General features: G+C 48.0%; 1 protein-coding gene across 1 annotated transcript in view; it reads left to right on the forward strand.

The window, feature by feature from the left end:
• The window catches only part of LOC113633686 (translation initiation factor IF-2-like), a 266,781-nt gene that overhangs the window by 226,218 nt on the left and 18,128 nt on the right, over positions 1 to 22,435 (forward strand). Inside the window, exons 6-7 of the mRNA XM_027132060.1 lie at positions 4,836 to 5,018; positions 8,916 to 9,009. The gene's annotated coding sequence lies outside the window, so the exon portion shown is untranslated. The remainder of the gene's footprint in view (positions 1 to 4,835; positions 5,019 to 8,915; positions 9,010 to 22,435) is intronic.

The following is a 22,435-nucleotide window of genomic DNA, read 5'->3' on the forward strand; positions in this document are numbered from 1 at the left end:
GTCTGGGTAGGGTGAGAGCAGGCAGCGAATCAGCTCTCGGAGGCAGGGGGATGCTTCCCAGGGAAACTGATGTTGAAGTTGAGCTGGGAGGGAGGTGTAGGAATTAGCCTGACTGAGGGCAGAGGAGTGCTCGGTGAACACCCCGGTCTGCAGAGAAGCCTGAGGGCTGGGGAGATGGAGTCAGGGGTGCAGGAGCCACCAGGGAAGTTAAAGAAAAATTCTAAAGAATGCCCGGAACCCCAGAGCCGTAATCCACCGCATTCCAGCTCTGATTTTCACTCCTGCACGTTCCCTTCCATCCCTCAGGTATGTGCAGAGATTTTATAGAGTTCCTTTCTCAGTGAATGTAGGACTTTTAAATTGCAGTTTTTCATGCAAACATTTCTGTTGTTATTCCTCTGATTTTCCTTCTTTCCCAGGTGGGCTTAGGCTGCTGCCCCTCCCGCCCTAACTTTCCCATTAGCCCACTGCGCTCTTCAGAACTGCCTGTGTGAGAGCGGTCACTCTATGTGCAGACAGATCTCATAAGAGGAAAATAGAGCATCAGGGAAGTCGGGGGTGGGGGGAAGTGGCGCTCACCAGAACAGTGTGACTGTGGCGACCCGTTCGCCGCAAGTCACCAAGAGCTAGAATGATAGGATTTGGAATTCATTCTAAGAATTGGTAAGGAACCTCCATGGCTAGTGGCGGCATATATCGTTCTTTGGGCAAAACTATTTGCCAGGAGTTGTCAAAGCATCACTTTGACCTTGTGTCCCTATTTGGGGAATGTATTTGAAAGACATGTTCCAGGAGGAGAGAAGGGGGTGGTGTGCGGGGAAGGGGTTTTTTTAGAACCTGATGCATTTAGGGGCAAAACTGGAAACAAAATGGCGCTCAGGGACACATGGCATTTCTGTCCCACCAAACCTTGCCCAGACTTCTGGGGGATCATGGCGCAGAAGAGGAGGCCACCTTAAGGACAGCAGTGACAATCTGCGATGTGACAGTCACATACGGCATTATATCCTTCCCGGGATTGTGGGAAGTTAGAGAGAGAGATCAGCTCTCCATTGGGAAGAAACTGTCAGACTCCTTCCTACTACTGCCAGCGTGTTTGCTCCGTGCCCCAGATGGTACCTACTGTTCTGTTCTGATTAGGTATCTGTTTTTCATTTTGACAAACAGGATTCTGTTACAGATCTCCCTCTGTTTTTCTTTTTACTCAGTACTGTCTTTTTTTAGATCCTTGTTGGTCTGTGTGCACCTAGCTCATGTGAGGGGCTGTGTCTGCCCTCCCCTTGCTGTAGGTCCTGCCTTGTTTATCTCCTTCGGCCCCTGCTGACAGCCGTTAGGGAAACCCAGCCAGGTTCGGTGATGAACACCTCACATCTGTCCCCGGGTGGCCTGTGGGAGAGTTTCTCTGGTACAGATCCAGGGCTGGGATGGGTGAGTCATTGTGCCACTCAGACTTCATTTCACAAGTGCTGCCAGATTGTTTTCCAGAATGACTGTACCTGTTTGCCTTTCCACCAGTGGTGCTCAGGAGTTTCTGTTTCCCCATGTCCCTCCCAGCACCTGGTGTTGTCAGCTGTACCAGAAGGATGCCTCTGATGGCTCAGGCACATCTGGGCACAGGATTCGCTTCTCTGAGACGCCCTTTTCTGCTGCAGTCGTCACCTTATCAGGAAGAATGTCAGGCAGGAAAAGGGGGTCTTTCACTGCAACTCTCTGTCTTCTATTAGGGAAGAAAATGTCCCCAGAAATCTCCAGTTGACTTCCCCTTATGTCTCATTGGCCAGATGGGGCCAGATGTCCTCCTAAGCCAGCCTCTGACAGAGGTAATAGGAATGCCTCTTCTGTGGGTATTGCTGCCTGCTCAGGACCCGAACAGAACAGGGACTGTCTGCGTGAGGATGAAGAGAGCATCGGACAGTTACTCCGCCACCCGTAGAGTCTTCCACGCCAGATCTCTAATTGTGCCAATTTTTTGAGTGCACGCTGCCACGCTGCCAAATGGTGATGAACCATTTGTGGAGAATTTCAGAAGCACGTGTCTACAGCCTTGGAGTTAGAACTGGGCCCCTCGTTTCGGAATCTGTCATTCTTCTTGGCAAGTGGACATCAGACCTGGTCCCCCACAGCTGCCCCTACTTAGATTTCTGTACGAGCTCCCCACAGAAGAGGTCAGTATAGCGACTCAAGGGCAGAGCGCCACTGTTCCTGCCTGTGCCGTGATTCTAAGGCAGAATGCTAGCTGAGGACAGGTGGGGAGGACACCAGTCCAGGAATAGTACCATCGCAGGCAGCAGCGTCCTCATCGTCAGCCACGTGTGTGCTGTAGTAACCTTTGTGTTTGTGCTTAACCAAAGAAATTAACTTGTAATGATTAACTTCTGTAATTTATTGAGCATTTACTCAGTGTCAGGTAGCCCAGGAAGCATTTTGCTTTTATGATCTTGTAACACACACACACACACACACACACACACACACACACACACACACACACCCCGACAGCCTCGTGAGAGCATTTTTTTGTGATGGTTAAAGCACGGGCTCCAGTCAAACCACCTATGGAATCCCAGTGATGACATTTATTAGCTGTGTGACCTTGGGCAAGATACTTAACCTTTCTGTGCCTCAACTTTCTCATTTGTACACCAAGAACAACAATGGTATGTTACAAGTACTCAATGAGTTGATAAAATCTTAGAATAACACTGGCTTAGAGTACACACACAGCTCACACTTGATAAATATTAGTTGTTGTTGCCATTTTAAAAAACGAAGAAACCAGAGGCTCAGAGACATCCACTTACCAAATGTCAGACAGCCACGAGCAGCAGGGACACAACCCAAGAGTTTCTGATTCGAGAGCTGGCCCCTTATCCATCCAGCTAGACATCATCAGTAGCCACGTGGCTCAAGGGAACACCATCATTTCTCTCCTAATCAATAGCATAACGTTTCAGCTGAGGACCCAGTGATACTTTTGGTAAAGAAATAGCTTCCAGCCACCAACCATAAAAACATAGCAGGGCTTCCCTGGTGGCGCAGTGGTTGAGAGTCCGCCTGCCGATGCAGGGGACGCGGGTTTGTGCCCTGGTCTGGGAAGATCCCACATGCCGCGGAGCGGCTGGGACCGTGAGCCATGGCCGCTGAGCCTGCGCGTCCGGAGCCTGTGCTCCGCAACGGGAGAGGCCACAACAGTGAGAGGTCCGCGTACCGCAAAAAACAAACAAACAAACAAAAAGAACTGAGCACAGCCAGTCCTGCTTGTTCCATAATTAGGGTTTTCCACATTACCTGACATTTTGTTTCTTATCTTAATTTGCACGTACACATTTACACAAAGTAGAAGCGTTATGTCCCCCGACTCCATTTTAGTCACTGGAAATCTCTGGAAACCAGGGCTTAAGGATTTTCTGGAAGAGATTTTTCCTTGCCTAACTAAGTGAGCTGGAATCAGGAGCCGCTGGGATTTTTAGAGAGTGGGGTATCTCTAGTGTCTGTTGGTGTGAGGCAAATAGGCACGGTGAACACCCCGCTCTGCAGAGAAGCCCGAGGGCTGGGGAGATGGAGTCAGGGGTGAGCAGGTCTGCCACACAGGACGTCCCCTCGCTGAATTCCTCCACATTTCTGAGCATTTTCAGACATAGGCTTGCTGGCTGTGTGGTCAGCCTGAAGAAAGGGTCGCAGGCTAAGTGGTGCGACTTTAAGCAAAAAAGTTGGCTTAATGGCCTGAATTTCCTGGGAGGACTTTTAAACCTAACCCTGTGTAACAAGTGACTCAACTATCTTTTTTTTTTTTTTTAATTGAACGTCCCTCCCTCCCTTTACTTTCCTTCTTTCCTTCTCTCTTTCCTCCCCTCCCTCCCTTCCTTCCTTGGCATACAGTCACACCACTGAAAAAAGTCAAAAGGTCCAGAAAGATATTCAATGAAAGTAAAATGTCCCCCTCAATTTCCACTTCCCCAGCCAACAGGTCTTCCTTGCAGGAGGCAGTCAGCGTCAGAAGAGTCTTGTCTGTCGTCCTAGAGACGGTCTATGCATATACAAGACAATCCGTGTGTGTCTAGCGTTCCCTTTTTTACTGGACGCATCTGTGTCTTATCGCTCCATGGTCTGTCGTTCTTTCCCACCCTCCTGAGGCCTCCACGCCCATTCGCTTCTTACCAGCTATTGCCATTGTCCTCTTCGAAGGCACACAGGGCCTGTTCCCCGGGCATGTGTGACGACATAGGGACATCCATGATAACATGGCTTTGGACCCCAGAGTAGTCCAGCCTGGTCGGTGGAGAATGCCTTGGTTTCGGGAGGCCCTGGGCTCTGCCTGATGTCCCCTCTGCAGGCAGGAAGGCTGGGGGGCAGAGTCCAGAAATGGTTCACACCACGGGTGGCCCTCTGGGGAACCCGCTTCTCCCTCTTAAAGGGCAGCCTGAAGAACACTTTCTCTTGATTCGGGTCACCAGGTGCAGAGTCACACACCCAAGCGATAGCTGAGGCCATTGTTCCTCAAATTTGAGCCACACATCAACTTCCAGGAGCCCTTAGTAAACGCAGATTCTGTGTCAGTTAATCCGTGTGGGGCTGAGATTCTGCACTAATGATGAGCTCCCAGGCGCTGCTGCTGCTGCTGGTCTGTGGCCAGCCCATCCTGAGTACCAAGGAAGCACCTGGTGGTCCTTCCCACCCCGCCAGCACGCGGTACCGGACCCCATCCATGGAGCGCTAGGTCTCTCGTGCACAGATTCCAGCTCCGACCCCAGGGAGCAGTTTCATGTACATTGTCACAGTTTGTCTTCCTCACCATCCACTGAGGTGTGCTAGTGTAATCCTTTTTTATTTTTTAGATGAGGAAACTGCTACTCAGAGACGTTAAACAACTTGGCAGATGTTACACAGCTAGTAAGTGACAAAGGTGAAAGTCCAAGTGTGAAGGTCATTTCTTGTCACTGTGGTCCCCCACGAGCCCATGGACAAGTGTGGTCCTCCTGGAATGGGAGGGGCCTGCTCTTAATGAACAGGTTTGGATGGTGAGTGTCATTTTCTCTTCTCTCCCCCTCTTTATCTCCGAGATTTTTTTTTTTTTTTTTTTTTGCGGCACGCGGGCCCCTCACTGTTGTGGCCTCTCCCGTTGAGGAGCACAGGCTCCGGACGCGCAGGCTCAGCGGCCATGGCTCACAGGCCCAGCCGCTCCGCGGCATGTGGGATCCTCCCAGACCGGGACACGAACCCGTGTCCCCTGCATCGGCAGGCGGACTCTCAACCACTGCGCCACCAGGGAAGCCCCATCTCCGAGATTTTTATCCTGGCTTCTTCTTTTCAGGAGACTGGGAAACACTTCACAAAGGGGATGGTCCCAGCAGTAACACTGGCCTAGAGAGAAATGAATCCTTTTGCCCGGTGACTAGAAGACACATGAAACTGGAAAAGGGAGCCTAGAACATCACCGCATTTCCCTCATATAGGAGAGCACACCCCTCCCTTTCACCCCCTCTCCCCAAACACATAATACCTTTTACTGGTGATTTGGTCAGTGCTGAGCTATCTTCATTTAATGTGGTTTTGACAGAATAGTTGGTCTGGAAATTTTCTTTTCAATTAAACTTCCTTGTTGAACTGCCTTGGTTTTGAAAGGATTCCATTAGGTTGGCTAATTATATAGCAGTTGTTACAAGGAGATATTTGCACCCAATTTCAGCTCTTAGGTAATTCAAATCAAATGCTTTCTCTTTTCCTCCCTGGAGCTGTGTGCAACCATCTTCCTCTCACACTGCAGGCTTCTCATGAGTTATTTTTGGAATTTCAAATCAAAACAGCAATTTTGGCGGATGGGAGAATGAGTGGATGCTCCAGCCTAGCAGCGTAAACCATATGTACTGATAAACACAGCCAAAGAGTCGGTGCCTTTAAAAAGCAGCAAAACCATCTCCCTCTGTGAAGAAGGTTCAATTTTGGGAACCTATAAACTATTCCTGGTACTATCATATTCCTCTGTGAACTCTAACCGAAGTCAAAGACAGTTGAGATTCTTTTAAAATTACCGGGGGTTTGTCCATTTGCAAAGTGGTGTCGTGGTCCTTTTGTTTCAAGATGGCGGGTCTTGGCAGAATTTACTGATGACTCTGTTTCAGCTGCTGGATCTGCTGTGAAACATGGAAATCACTTTATTTTCCCCACTCTGTGCTGTTTTCTTCTTTCACCAGAGCACATATAACATACCTGATTGTGCATATACCAAGCGAGCAAACCTCCCCGCTCACCCGTTAGAGTATAAGCTCCTTGTGGGCAGGGGCTGTATTTTTCATCTTGTTTTATTCCTGGTGCGTAGCTGGTGCTCAGATACTTGAGTGAATAGATAGATGAATGAATAATATCCTATTTCTATTTTTCTCTTTCTAAAACATCAATCACTTATTATATAACTAGTAACTGAATGTTTTCACCTTGGGGAAAAACAATCTTTCCAAATAAGGCTAATGTCCTTTTTGATCACTGGCCCCAAGTCTTGTTTCCTCATCCCCTCTGCTTAGGTTATCACTTTGGAACACATCCTTGCAGACCTTTCCAGTGCATTCACACACACACACACACACACACAAAACACACAGAGTGCTGTTTTTGATAAACAGATTTTTTTTCAACTTGCCTTCTCGAACTCAGCCATATATCAAGGAGTGCTATCCATTTCAGCTGCCTTACCCTTTTTTTATTTCGGTACGTGGGCCTCTCACTGTTGTGGCCTCTCCTGTTGCGGAGCACAGGCTCCGGACGCGCAGGCTCAGCGGCCATGGCTCACGGGCCCAGCCACTCCACAGCATGTGAGATCTTCCCGTACCGGGGCACGAACCCGTGTCCCCTGCATCGGCAGGCGGACTCTCAACCACTGTGCCACCAGGGAAGCCCCTGCCTTACCCTTTGTAACTGCTACGTAGTTTTATTACATTGTGTGGTTATAATATCTTTTATTTGGACCAAATGAATCCACTGTTTAGCTGCTTCCATGCTCATTACAGTTCAGGATCCCTTCTCCTGTACACATTGACAGACTAACCATGTCCACTGCTGTCTTTTGGTAGCTACAATACATTTCATGAAAATCAGCCACCTGCCTTGGAGATTATGTCAAACCTGTGGACGGAATCATGTGAGATGCTCAGGATTGCCGGAGGCACCTGAATGCCCTTGTCTGCAGAAGCTCGGGAAGTGCTCTCGGGCCTGGGAATTCCACAGGTCTGGATATGGGAGTGATGTTCGAGCCGGAGTCAGCTCTGCCCCTAGCTGACTGGGTTTCATTGGGCAGGTCATCTCCTCTCCCTGTACCTTACTTTTCTCATCTGTACAGTGGGCTCCGTGAACCTCTTTCAGCTCTTAGAGTCTGAATAATAGGGTTTAGACAGTACCACCAGATTGACCTACAGAATATATTAGTTTACATGCCACTTTGTGTCGGAATGGGAAAGGGGATATTTAAAACTATATTTAAATTTTCATTTGAATTAATTCAATATATTTTATTATATTTTCATTAAAATATATTTTAAAATTTTAAAATAGAGATTTGGCCCAGAGCTCTTAGATGTCATCAACAATCCATGATTGCCAGGAACGCATTGACTTTGGGTCTTACTCTTCTTTCTTATTACTTTATTATCCAATTAAAACGTATATATTTTTTCCTTTGCTCTGTGTGGTGTTTTCATTCTAAGCAAGGCAGGGTGGTATTGGGGAAGGGGTTATGGACCCCTGAGTTCTACCTGCAGGTTTGTCTAGTTCCAGCTCTGTGTCCTTAGGCAAGTCCCGAACCTTCTCTGAGTTTCCATCTATTAATATTATGATTCCAAATTAGCCAAGTATCCACTTTATAAAAACGTTAAAAAAAACACATTCACTTGTGAATGTTTCACCTGACATTTCTGAGCCCTGTCACCTGCAGATAGATCATCTCATGAATTGATGAGGCATCTTAAGAGACCACCAAAACCCATGAAATGGTCTCATTTCACATGAGAATCGTGCAGCTGCCTTGGCCCCTGGTGACACACACCAGGCCTTTCAGTGGGTTCCCAGGGAGGCCCAGAGAAGGTTCTGCACTGCCATGATTCATTAGTAGAGTTTCCCCCCTGAGCCCCAAGGCTGGGTTGATCGTGTGTTCCCCTGCTTGGAGATGCAGGACCACAGGGGTCACAGGGGCTGAATCACACCCCAGTCGGTTTCCCTGGGGGTCTCAGGAAGGCTTTCTCACGTGGGGCGAGAGCTCTGGCCCCTTGGCATTTCACATGAGTCTGGAGAGAGCAGGGGTTCTGCAGGTGAAAGGTCAGGGTGAATGGGTGTGAAAGCTGCGTGGGAGCCCTAGCTCACAAGGTCTCTGGGGCTTTGGTTTTCCTGTTCCCAACATGGTTTTGCACCTCTACTGTGAGCTTTTGTTTCTGAACACCCCTTGGGCTAAGCGTTCCCTGATTGAGCAGGTCTGTATGGGAATGAGGCCGGTCTGTGATGCTCTCCTGAGAGCTCCCGGGGCAGGTGCTTCCACCTCTCCAGCCTCTGCTTCCCGCGCTGCTGGGTCTTCTATGAGAAAACTCTGCGTAGGTGCTCAGCCCTTGTTACCTTCCTTCCCTTTCCCTTTCTTAAATGGAAGAACATAATCTTATAGGCTCTGAATCTGTAACTGAGCTTCCTGAAGCCTAACATAAACATTTTCCACGTGAACCAAAAGAAAACAAAGAGCACAACGAAAGAATATCATCAATACCGTACATATCTTAAATTACAGGAAATAATACAAAGGAATGATGGGTGGTTTCCATTTACCAACCCTCACTTGCTGCAAAGTTTTCAGCAGCTGCCCACCCCCTCCCCCTGGACCCTGACTGCCCCCCACCCCCACCTTTTCAATAAAATACTTGTGAATCTGGTTTCCATTGTTGCAGATAAACGCAGAGCAGGTTGCATTGTCTCTCACCGATTTGATCCTCCTTCAACTGATCAGTGACGCTGTCATTCACAACCTGGAAACTTTAAGAAGTGAGTCAACCTGACCTATGATTCACAGATCCTTGATCTGAAATGCTTGATGTCGTGGAGGTAGGGTGGGAGGGAGAGTCAGAAATAAATTCCCTGACCCCCCACATTCAGCTTAAGTGAGGTAACATGGGTGGTGTGAGGGGGGGCAGTTATCATCTTGTGGTTTGTGGGGGGGCTTCCTGCCCTCTGGGAGCTGCACTTCGTTGGGGGGACTTAGGGTGACCGCATGCCCAGGATCGCTGAAACAGTTCCAGCTGATGCCTGTTATTCCATCCAGCCTTTTATACGGGTAGTGTGCCTTTCCACTAACAGAAGTATCACAGTTTGGAAATACAGGGTTGTGGGGAGACTAGACTGCGGGCTCTTAAAGGTCAGAGGTTTCCTTTTATTTGGAAGTGCATCCCCAGTGCCCGGCCTCTAGGAAGCAGTAAATAAAGGCTTTCTGGGTGGGTGAGTGAGCGAATAGGTTCTTCAACCCCTCTCTTGGCCTCTGAACTTCTATTTCCCATCTGCCTTTGTGTGCCTAGGGTAACTCCTGACTCTGGCTCTCAATAGTATCTTTTGACTAAGCCAGAGCTTCAGGTGGCAGCTACTTTGGTTGCATGTCCCGGAAGGGCCATGCAGCTCTGTGACTTTCAGTGAGTTACCCAAATGAGTTAACAACGGATCAGAGTACCAAGAACCCTGGCTTCCATGATGCAGTGAGCTCCTAAGAAATGGTGGTGGAGGTGGACGTGGTGCTATTGTTATTAGCTGGCTGGCTTTGCCGCCTGTTTTTGTCTTTTCTTTCCCAGTTAGCGGATTCATAGACCTTTGTTTTTTAAAAAAAATAATAATAATATCAAAATCTTATAAGAAATTGGGAAAAGACTAAAAAAGCTAAGCTAACCGTACTGTCATGACCTTTGGTAGCATCATAGAAATTTTCATTATAAACCATTGGTGTTATTTTAATGCAAAAATTTTCCATAGTGGTTAATATCTTAAGGAGCGTTGCATTTTTCTTCCATTTGCCTTTTTTGGCAAAGCACTGTTCACGTTATTTCAAAACCTTTTCAACTACTTCTTTTTCATTTGCTTTTGTCCATGTGGTTGTTGGTGATGAACCATAGGTTACTTCATTTTTTCCCTTCTGTAAATGAAGCTTTCCTTCTACTACATCGTACATCGCAAGAGACTCTCAGGAGTGAAATCACTGGTTCAAAGATATGAATGTTGTTAAAATCTATCTATATTTAAGTAAATAGACTATGTGTTAGAGAAATTTTAGGTTTACAAAAAATTGAGTAGAAACTGCAGAGAGCACCCATATATTCACCCCCCACACCATTCCCCATATTCTTAACGTTTCGCATTAGTGTGGTACGTTTGTTACAGTTTATGAACCAATATTGATATATTACGATTGACCAAAGACTATGGTTTACATCTGGGGTTCACGCTTTGTGTTGTGTAGTTCTGGGTTTTTGACAAATGCATAATTTTAGGTGTCCACCTTTACAGTTTCGACAAATGCATAATTTTATGTGTCCACCATTACAGAATATTTTCATTGCCCTAAAAATGCCCTGTGCTTCACCTATCAATCTTTCCCTCCGTCCTCCCAAACCCATGGCAACCACTGATCTTCTACTTTCTTTGTAGTTTTCCTTTCTCCAGAATGTCACAGAGTTAGATCAGAGGGCATGTAGCCTTTTTTGAGTGGCTTCTTTCACTTAGTAATATGCATTTAAGATCCTCCATGTCTTTTCATGGCTTGATAGCTCATGTCTTCTTAGTGCTGAATAATTTCCATTGTCTGGCGATACCACAGTTTAATGATCAGTTCACCTACTGAAGGATATCTTTGTTGTTTCCAAGTTTGGGCAATTATAAATAAAGCTGCTATAAACACTCGTGTGCAGGTTTTTGAGTGGACATAAGTTTTCAGCTCATTTGGGTAAACACCAAGGAGCAAGATTGCTGGATCACACGGTAAGACTATTTTCACTTTGAGCATTTGTTCAGCGATTTTAGTTACAATACCACTAGCACAGTTAATCCTCAAAACAATTAATGTCATTCGGATTAAGGTCATCGAGTGTTATTACAGAAAGGAACTTTGAAGATCTTTAAATCTCTAAGTTTCCTGAGAGCAACATCTGTCTCTGGTATCACTGCACCTCCATGGCATACTGCACGCAATAGGTGTTCAATGAATGTTCATGACACGTTGAAAAACCAACCCACTGCACAGGTAAAAACATGGAGGTCCAAAAATGGAAAGCAAAGTGCTTCTGGCCAAACAGCATTTTACTCTTGGCAGAAAGAATGCTAAAAGCTAACTCTTATGCTCTGTAGATTGGTGGACCAACATTTTGAGTGACCAGACTCTGGGTCCCTAAATGCAAGCAAAACAAGTTTCAGGACTCAGGGATCTATACGTACTGATATAATGAGCACCCTCTCCTCACTTTCAGGCCCACCCGCTACCGTGTCCCCCAGAGATTCTCAACGTGGTGTGTTCATCTGGATGGAGTACATTGTGGCCACAAAGTCTCGCAGCACACAAAGCAACAACAGCAGCAATAATAGTGACAACAATAAAAAAGGCCCAACGTTACTGATTGCCTAGTGTTGACAGGCTCTTGACGTGTATTATTTCATTTCACCATCACAGCCACTCTCTTGTTAGGTACCACTGTTAGCTACAGTTTAGAGATGAGAAGATTGAGGCTGAAGGAAGTTGAGTGGCTTCCCAAAGCCAAATTGCATCCCTCCAGTCTTGAGTCCACTCCACAGTGTACCTTGCCATTGTCAAGAGCACGAGATTTAGAATCAGATGGACCCGGGTTAGTATTCTGGGGCTACCGTTTTGCCAGCCATGTGATTTTGACCCTGTGATTTCTAGCTTCAATGAGTCCGTCTGTAAAATGGGGATAGTAATACCTACCTGTGGCCTATGCTTTCTGCTGTCTCCTCTGTAGCCACTGCCTCTCTGCTGCACAGAACCTTGATAGGTTCAGGTGAGAGGAAGGAGGCCCCAGATCTCAGGGAAGCTGCAATCCCAGCCTCATGAGATGAATCAAGATTGGTTAAAACCAAATACAGTAACGGCAGGTATGTTATCTAGTTTTGTTAGGGGAAGCATGCTAGGGAGAGGTTCTCTTTCCAAATAAAAAGACAAAGCCCCCCCCACAGGGGGAGCTCATTCTTATCTTTTCTTCCTGCCTGGATCTTGGACACGATACCTGGAGGTACAGCAGCCGTCTTACAACCACGAGGCGACGAGTCAACAGACTAAAATGGTGGAGGGGAAAAGATAGAGTCTGGATCTTTGACAGGATTCTTAAGTGGTTCCACCAGCCCAAGACAGAAGACTACTACTTCCAGACTTTGTTACTGAAACGCTTCCTACTTGTTTGTGCCACTCTTAAGTGGAGTTGTCTTTTATTTGCTGCTGAAAGCATTTCTCATAGATATGCAGATTTCCACCAAAGCACAGTGTTGGACAGCTTCATATGGTGCTAAGGAGCCTAAATTCCAGAGCCGGAGTTTCTGGGTTCTGATCTCAGCTCTGCCACTAACGAGCTGTATGACCTGGGCAAGTCGCTTAGCTTCTCTGTGACTCACCGTCCTGATCTATACAACGCTCACTCAATGTGTGCTGAGTATTGGGTGAAGGATAATAGCCATACGTCCCTTGTACGATAGTTAGGAGCATTAAATGACTAACTGTTTTGTTTTTTTTTTTTCTCTTTTGTGGTACGCGGGCCTCTCACTGCTGTGGCCTCTCCCGTTGCGGAGCACAGGCTCCAGACACGCAGGCTCAGCGGCCATGGCTCATGGGCCCAGCCGCTCTGCGGCATGTGGGATCTTCCCAGACCGGGGCACGAACCCGTGTCCCCTGCATCGGCAGGCGGACTCTCAACCACTGCGCCACCAGGGAAGCCCCTAAATGTTTTATAAAATGGTTAGAACATTGCCTGGCACATAGTAAGTGGCTACACACATGTTTGTTAAAGAAATTTTTGAGAGAAAAATAGCCACTATCATAGTCTTGGGTTTGGACCTTGATCTGTTGAGCCACTTGTGGTCCTTAAGCAGAACGCTGACCCTGTCGCCACCAAGACTCATGGAGCATGAAGATGCCCCTATAGTCTCTCTCAAACCAGCAACAGTGGTGGTTTCTTTTTGACGGAAAAGGCTCCTCAGAGAACACTGACTTGTAAAGAAGGAGGGGCTGTGACTACCAAGTCAGGTCATGGAGTAAAAGACCAAATTACCCCAGACTCGCCCATGCAAATGGGTGTGGGTCTCCCCTGACAGCCCTTTTAGAAGGCTGTAGACATTTTTGAACTTGTTTTTGAAAGGGTCTTTCCAGCCAGTGTCTTATTCTTTTGCATCTCCTCACATCTTTCTTGCCGGCGGTTGGGAGGCTGGGGATGGGAAGGAAGGGGTGATGCCGGGAGTCCAGGCCCTTTTGTGCCAGGAGGGACAAGCCCCCTGGCCAGTGCGTGAGGGGGCTGGTTTCACCTGGGGCTTTCCCACTTTCTACTACCCACATTGCCACCCTCTGTAGAGACTGGATTTGAATTCAGGCAATGACTAAGCGATTTTTGGAAACCTATCATGTTCCTATAGTTTAAGGGTGAATTGGTAGATGTGTCCATTGCCAAATCCTGTGGAATCTGCCTTCAGTCTACGTACTCATCCACTCCTACTCTCTCTACCAATGACAGTCCAGACCCGGGACTTACGTCATTTCCTTTAGTCTTGGTAATTGTTCAGGCAGTCAAGTCACAAATGGTCATGCAGCACCCTCAGGTTTCCTTGGATACTGCTTCTGGGGAAGCACGGAGACTGCCTTGCGAAAGAAGCTGCCTGTAGGTGCTCTGGTCTGTGGTCTCAGCTGAGCTCCCAGCCAGCACCCAGGGTTGGCCGATAGCCATGCAAGCTGTCATTTTGGATGTTTAGACCATCTGTACTTTCAGATGACCAGAGCCCAATATCCGACTACGAGGACATGGGAGACCCCAAGTGAGAACCACAAAGCCTAGTCCTTCCCAAATTCCTGATCAAAAACTCATGAGTAACGTAAAACGATTGGTTTTAATGAGGCTAAGTTTTGCAGTAATTTGTGTTCGGCAACAGTAACAAGAAGTCCGTGCTCTTTCTCCTACGTACTAGGCGGTCATAAACAAAATTTTCTTAAATATTTTAGGCATCAGGTATCTCAGATGTAAGTTAGGAGTGACAATATGTTTATGTGGTGGTTGCTCCTAGCGTGGTCCCCAGCACATGCTGTATTTCCTCACCTCTGAGATGCTGTCGATTATGCAGCTCACGATTAATTTGTGTGCCACAAAGAAGAACGAAGCAAATGCTTCCACGTGAACTACTGAATGCCGTTGGTTGCGGGACACATAACATTCTTTGGAGATGCTGAAATTTGAAAGATGTATATCTTAGGACCTTTGATTCAAAGGGTGAATAACACAAACACCTTAGTTAAGCCTGGACACTCAACGATACTGCCCCCTCAACACACACACCAGAATTTGAGTTTACAAGGAACGAGAGGAGAGCTTAAAGCAAATCTGCCTTTGTAGGAAAGTTTCTAATCGGCCCTCCCATTCGATATGCTAAATTATAAAAATTAACAGAGGCAACCTGTGGTCCAGGCAGAAAGTACCTTCCTTGGGCAGCTGTCAAATGGTTACAGTTCAGATAACATTGCATCACAGTTATTTAAGAGGGATGAGTCAGATCCCTAAATCTGGCTGTGAGCAGATAAGTTCTTTTTAGTGGAAACTCATCTCGAGCAATAGTCATAGACCAAGCCCCATTTCTCATTGATTTTGCAGTCTCTTCTTTTCTAGGACTTTAAGTAGTGGTTTCTTAAGGGATGTCAGCCAGGGAGCAGAAGAGGTCTGAGCAGTGGGAAGGCCGGCCGAGGAGACCCAGGCCGCATCAAGTAGAGCAGAAATGCAAAGAAGCATCAGAGCGCTAGCAGGCTTGAGGCTAAGCCTTAACACAGGGAGCCCCGTGGAGTCAGTCTAGCTGCCCAGAGTGTTGGTATGTTGACCCTCATTTGAAAGCCCCCTTCAGGACAAGAGAGGTTAAGTCTCTTGCTCAGGGTCACACAGCTTTATTATGTCCACTTAGTCCATCAGACACAGAGCCTGTGCCCTTACCCACAGTGCTGTAATGATCAGAATGTTTGCAAAGACATGGAAATGAGACTCCAGGTAGCCCAGGTCTCTCAGCACAGCTGTCTTTCCAGCCTGACCCAAACAGGGAATTCCTTTTAATACCTACCTTGCCTTTGCCACTGTGAGTTTTCCACCCATAAGGCTCTTCTTGTCTTCTCCTCTTCCTGTGAGAACCAAAGCACCTCTCAAGGCCCAACCCTCATGGGGCACCTGAACCCTTGTTCCTACAGGGTGATTCCTGACTGTCCTTGGCTCCCAGTGCATTGTCCCTGGGGCAGCGTGGTGGCCCTCCTGGCGTTGGTGGCTTTTATTGGTCACTCCTATTAGACTGGAAGTTTTTTGAGGCTCTGGAGTTAGATTGAGTTTGAATCCCACCTCTGTGACTTACAGCGTGTGTTCTTGGGCATGTTTCTTAGCTTTCCCAGGCTTAAATGTTCTTATCTACAAACTGGAAATAACCTGAGTATCCACTTCCCAGGACTGTCTTGAAATGAAGAGCGTTTGGTTAGGTCTCATGGTAAGGGCTTGGTATTGTTACTACGTGAGAGGCACCTGGAAAGTATCTTGAGGCGTCCCCTCGCTTAGTCCTCACAACCAGCCCGGGAAGTAGGTGCTTTTACCAGCAGCCCCATTTTACAGATGAGGAAACTGAGGTGGAGTCGTTTGCTCGCATCTCCACAGCTGGAATATGACAAAACTGGACTTATATTCTTATCTTGTTGAACTCCCCTCTCTCAATGGAATCCCACTGGAAACCTCCCACGGACTGAGTTCTGAGGAGGTTTTATCGTGCCCCAACCTCTTCAGGTGTGCTTTCATTAAGGACATCATTTTTCACTCATTTTTGTCTCAGTGGTCTTCACCTTGATTTGTAGAAAAATGATGCTGTACTCAGCCTTTTCTCAGTAAAACCCTGTTCCTTTGTGCCCATAAGAGGTTCCTCCACCTTCTGGGTCCTACGGGTAGTGGACTGTGAGCGCCGCAATTGCCCATTTATATTATGAACTAAAAACATGGATCAGATCATCAGCCTTGAAAAGCTCACGTAAACCCTTAATGGAAATTCAGATCCCACTTTATTTCCCAGCCCAGAGGATGTCAGGGCCGCAGTCGCCATTTACCTGGAATGACTTGGCCTGTTGAGTTTCCTTCTGGTAAACCATGTTGCTGATCTCATAGGAACCCTCTAAAACGGCAGACAAAGGAAAGCAGGCCTTTCCGATAAGCTGCTTCATTTCTTCCTCAAGAGGTATTAGTTAAACTCCCTAAACAAAATGGATTCTATCGCCAGAGAACATTCTGAGTAAATAGAGCAAAAGTCCAGCTCTCGGGCCACACCCGGGCAGCCCCTTGAGAAGGCTGGGACTCCTGAGAGTGGAGAGTGGGGGGACCCCGTTTGGGCAGCACGGTGGAGACCTTCCTGTCTCAGTGTGGACCTGGTGAAAGTCGAGGGGCTCAGAGGGGGCTCCGGAATGAACACGTCGTCCCAGCTCCCTGCACAGAGAGGGCAGCGAGTGCCAGGCTGGGGCCACAGCCGTGTCCTTGGCTGGCAGTTGACGTTCCCAGTAAGCTGCAGCCGAAGGATCATAGCCGTGGTGGAGAAAGACGTCGGGGCAGAAATGATAGACGACCTAGTCTGTGTCCAGCACCGAGAGAGTTCCTTCAATAGTTCCTTCAAATTTTCTCCGTATCTACTCTTGCTAACTTCTAATTTTTTTTCCCACTGTCCTCAGAGATGTTCTGTATGATTTCAGTCCTCTGAAATGTATTGAGACTTATTTTATGGCCCAGCACATGGTCTGTCTTGGAGAAGGTTGCACGTGCGCTTGAAAAGAATGCGTACTCTCTGGGTCTGGGGTAGAGTGTTCCCTGGATAGCAATTGTGCAAAGCCCGGTTCTCTGCCTGGTCGAGAAGAGTCTTCACTCTGTGTGGTGCTCAGAGGAGGGGAAAGAGGAACCGTCTGTGGGGGTGAGAAGGCACGGCCAGCCCCTGACCCCAGAAGGCAGACCCTATGCCAACTTGTCCTCCACGTGGCCCAGGTGAGAAGAAAAGGCCACGACCAGCTCTGACCAGACCTCTGAGGCGGCGAGAAAACATCTAGGGATTTGCCCGAGGGAGGGGAAATTTTCCCATGGACTCGAGGAAAGAAGCTGTGTGCAGTAAAACCCTCCCTCTCCCCGGCTGGTCTCTCTCGTGTGCTCACCAAACGCTTATCAGAGACTTGCCCTTTCTAGTTGCTGTTTCAGGTGCTGGGATATAAGATTCAGCATTGCTCCTGCCTTCCCCAAATTTGCAGGCCGTGAGGAACACGTGCAATCAGGCTTCTCAGGGCAGGGAGCGTCACTGGAAAAGGATGCATATATCAGGATAGAGTCATCCTGGCTTTGTTTCTCCCCGTCTCTCGGTTATGCACATCTGCAGACAAAACAGGAGGTTTCCACAGGGATGCTGAAAGGTGAGGCAACGTGGTGGTATCTGTAAACCTATTAGAAACCTTCAGGGAACTATTTCATGAAGGACAGGGAACTCGTGAGTTCCTAGGGTCTGGTCGTGCCAAGTTCAGAGAGCTTTGGGATGTTTTTTTTTTTCTTTTTGGTGCCATGGACCCCCTTTTGACTAACTGGGGAAGCTATGGGTCCCCGGGTTTGGGAAGCTACTGGGGACCCTTTTAGAATAATGCTTTCAAAATGCATATAGTAGAACACTCAGGACTACAAAGGAGAGCAATTATGTTGAAACACAGTTCTATGCATGGACCAACCCCCCCGCCCCCGCTTCCCCTCCCCGGGAGAGGGGGACCTGGACGGTAATGGAGGAGTGGCAGCATGCTTTGCTGACAAGGAAACAGGGTCTTTCCTGAGGTTGGTAATTCTATGTTTGTGGAATCGATTACCTCCAAGGCAGGCCCAATGGGAGGTTTTGCTTTCAAATAGTTTTGGGCAACTCCATAGAAGACTGTCTTCGTCTGCCTTTGGTGAACTCAAGGTTTCTATTTCTCTTCTCACCAGACTGTGTGCCCAAACGTCTAGAAATTAGCCACATTGGCTCAGCTGAATTTTCTACCTTTTAAATTTCCTTGGTTGTTCCCTGGGTGGAAGGGGGATAATCAAACTGGCAAGAGGGTGGGTGGGATTAAAGGCTGACTTTGAAGGAGAGGGAGGAAGGCCTGGGGCTGGGTGATCAGACAACATGTTTTTGGGGGTGGCCTTTGGGGTCATTTGTTGCAGCTCTAGTTGGGAGTTCACTGAACAGAGTGCAGCCCAGGAGAGTGGGGTGATTCCTTATGGGGGCTGAAGAGAAGCCTGAGGTTCAGAGAACATCCACGCTCTACTCTGGGAGGTGGCAGAGGCCATGTGCCCCCATGAGACCAGGCACCGGTTATGAAGGAACTACCAGCAGCCACTTTGCTTATATACCCCACCCTCACCACCACCCGAGGAGCCGGGATCCGCATTCTACCCATGGGACGACAGACACTGAACATAGTTAATCCGAGGTCACTCAGCTCCAGCTGGAAGTGGTAGAGCTAAGATCTGATTCCATAGAATCCCAGGATCTGAGATCTTTTTTCCCATTGCCACGTGCCCAGCTGCCCCACTTCAGCACAGAGGCCGTGGCTGCACCTCTTGGAATCGGGTTCCCTGGGTTCAAATCCCAGCTCCACTGTGGATTAGCTCAATGATCCGAGGCAAGTTCTCGACCTTCAGGCTCCTCCTGTGTAAAATGGGATGATGTTAGCACCTGCTTCAGGGACTTTTCTGGATGATTTAAGAGATAGTGCGCGTAACGCTTCTGAGACCAAATGCCTGACTTGTATGTGCGTGATTCAATGTTGGTACATGACTGTTATCAGCCCAGCAGGACAGGGATGGCGTTAGGGGGTCCCTGGTGTGCGATGACGCCTCTGTTTACTCCTCTAACTGTCCCAGGTGGCAGGCGTTCATGAGCCTGTTTTCTGGTACGAAGGTTGCCCTGGTGTTCTGGAGTGACCCGGTAGGGCTGAGATGATTATACAACTCCGTATCCCAGGCCAAGTTCAGCACTCACCTTGGCAGCCTGCTAAGCCAGTGCCGCTGTGGAGAGAGCCGCTACCCTTCAGCCTGCTTTCTCGCTCTGGAAAAACTTGACCTTTACTCAGAATCATCTTCCAGTCCCCGTGTCACACAGCAGGCTCATTCACCCACCCCTCCCCCTGCAGGCACTTTGTCTTCTCATCTGGGGAGGTAACAGGGACTCTGGTGTGCCCCAGACAGACGTTTTTCCTCCATCTCTCTCTCCTACTAACTCTGTCCCCCAAGGGTGCTTCTCAGACACTAGAGGAGTATCGTAAGCACGTGGAGGTGTTGAAGGATAAAGGCTGTGGCACGAAACAGCCTGGGTTTAACCCTGGCTGTGGACTCAGCTCAGTACAGAGCAACCGCATAACATGTGGCATAACATGTAATATTACATATATAATATACATAAGGATGCTAAGTTTCTGATTCACTCTTCCATTGTTATGAATGGAATGACCTAGGACACTGTAGTTAGCCTCACTTAGTCTCAATTTTCCAACCTGTAAAATGGCAAAGGTGATACTTATCAATTTGGGGGGTTGTGGAGATTAAATCAGCTAATGTGTCAGGTGCCCAAAAAACATAGTACCTAGTCATCTATTTTTATAATACAATAACTCATGTATCTGTCAGTTTGGGAGAGAGAGATTCAAAGATCCGTGGTTACATGTTGTCTGTCGTTCCCTTTGAGAGTCAGGACCCACAGTTAGGAGCCTCTCGGGACCTTGGTTTTGTGAAGTGGTGACAGGGATCTTCCTGGATTGAGTGGCATTTATCAAGCGCTCTGCAGTTTTCACTGGAAAGGATTCCTGTCCACTGTGCCAGCTGAGCCATGCTGGCTGCACCCTTGTTCTGCTACCTTTTCATAGTCAGCAGATCTTTTTCTTCCTTTTCCTCCACAAGGACAGCACAACAGGCTCCCAGATCCCTCACCCCAACCAGAGGATAGGGGTGGAGGTGGTGGGGTGTGGTCGACTCCTCAGCCTTGGCCCCTCGGTAGTACCAGGGCTGCGACTGGGACCCTCCCATCCTGGGAAGAGGCGGAGAAGCCTCTGGATTTAGAGCATCACAAGGAACGGCGCTGGAAGCTTCGGAAACCGGGGAACAGTGCACTTTCAAAACTGGGCAGGTGGGGTGGTGCCTCTGTGATCAACAGGCTTGGCGCATGGCACAGAAGGAGGTGAGAATGGAAAAAGAGCTGCCGATGGAAATAGAGAGCTTCTCAAATCACCCTCGTTCCCTCCCCACCGCACCATCAGCGCTTCGACAACACCCGCCCTTCCGGTGGCGGCCCCTTCACGCCAGCTGCTGGAAATCGCTGTGGGCAGAGTGAAGGCAGAGGGGCCATTTTCTAGCCGTGTGACCTTGGGCAGGTTACTCGGAACTCTGCACCTCGTTTCCCTCTTTTTTCAAATGGTGATGATGATAACTACCTGGTCGGGTCTTTTATTAGAGATAATACGGTTCCTGGCACACAGTAGGTGCTCAGTATGAAAATGTTTTCTGCAGGACTCCCCTTCATCCACCGACCCCTTCTCTGGAGAGACTTCCTTTATGACCAGCAAGCTGGCAGCACCTAGTTTGCTAGCTGGGCACATCCTTATGGGTATTCTCTCTATTGCCATCTGCCCAGACCTCCCTCCCTCCCCCCACCATGTGTAGGTATACACATAGAAAACATGCAGCTTTCTAATTTGCTTTTAGTTAAAAATGTGTCATAAGCATCATTCTCTATAATTAAATATTCTTCTACAGAAAAACTTTGCTAATGGCTTCTTTTGGTTTTCCATGTCCACCGTCGTGTTACGTGTGTGCTGGTTTACTTCCTCGGTTGTATTGTAAGCTCCTTAAGTATCCATATTCCCCAGCATGGTGCCAGTCCCAGGACCGATTTGTTCATTAATTGATGGAAATATGGAGGCAAGGAAAGTAAGTGGGATTTGAAGTAGAAAGACCGGGGCTTAAGTGCTGAGTCTGCAAATTCCTCAAATTTTCCTTCCTTCCTTCTTTCCTTCCTTCCTTCCTTCCTTCCTTCTTTCCTTCCTTCCTTCCTCCTTCTTTCCCTCCCTCCCTCCCACCCTCCCTTCCTCTCTTCTGTCCTTTCTTTTACAAATGCTTTGTTAAACGTTTTAAATATTTATGCAACTATGCATTTATTTAAATATCCTGTGAGTGCCTCCAGTGCTGGGTCCTTAGCAGGTAGTATTGTACCTAGTCATGGACCAGATCCCTGCTCCCCTGGAGTGTGCTTCCAGTCCCAAACTAGATCAACAGATGAAAAATAAATAGATCACTAAATCGCGTTTAAATACACCAAGAGGGACTTTCCTGGCGGTCCAGTGGTTAAGACTTCACCTGCCAGTGCAGGGGGTGCAGGTTTGATTCCTGGTCAGGGAGCTAAGATCCCACATACCTCACGGCCAGCAAACCAAAACGTAAAACAGAAGCAATATTGTAACAAGTTCGATAAAGACTTTAAAATAAATAAATAAATAAGTAAATAGACCAAGAGTAAACACAGGGCTGAGAGAGATGATAAAGGGGAACACACTTGAGATGGGCACCCAGTGAAGCCCTCTCTGCAGAGGTGAGAATTAAGCTAAGACCTAAAGGAGCGGCTGCAGGGAACGGGGAAGATGTTCTGACAGAGGCCCTGAGATGGGAAACACCTTGTCATCCTGGGAAACTGAAGAAGGCAGGTGTGGCCACCGGTAACAGGGAGGGAGCAAGGTGCCTGTGGGGAGGCTGGGGGGTCGGCAGGAGACAGGTGATGCTGGGCTCGTAGGTTCCAGTAGGGAGACTGGCTTTGCAGTAAGAGCAGTGGACGGTCACCAAGGGATTTTCTGTGGGTAATTCGTATTTTAAGGCCACTCGGGCTGCTGTGTGGAGATTGATCTCTCTGGTTGGGGAGGGAAGAGTTGAAGCCTCTGGGACTTGGGAATGCAAGAAGACAAGCTTTATTTTGGAGCATTGAAGGAGATATGAGGCCAAGGACTCTGGAAAATGGGGCAGAGAAAAATATAATAACATGGAGAGCTGGGGATGCCAGGAAGAACTCACAGGTGTGTCCCTCCCACTCCCGCCTCCTGCCCACATTCCTTCCCAGTCGGCTGGCTGTGGCTGTAACTCAGAATCACTCAGAGCTGGAGTTGGAATCCCAGAGCTACTGGGGA

The sequence above is a fragment of the Aethalodelphis obliquidens genome, unplaced genomic scaffold (assembly GCF_003676395.1).
Source record: "Aethalodelphis obliquidens isolate GAN/ISIS:26980383/991018 unplaced genomic scaffold, ASM367639v1 scaffold41, whole genome shotgun sequence".
NCBI classification, from domain to species: domain Eukaryota; kingdom Metazoa; phylum Chordata; class Mammalia; order Artiodactyla; family Delphinidae; genus Aethalodelphis; species Aethalodelphis obliquidens.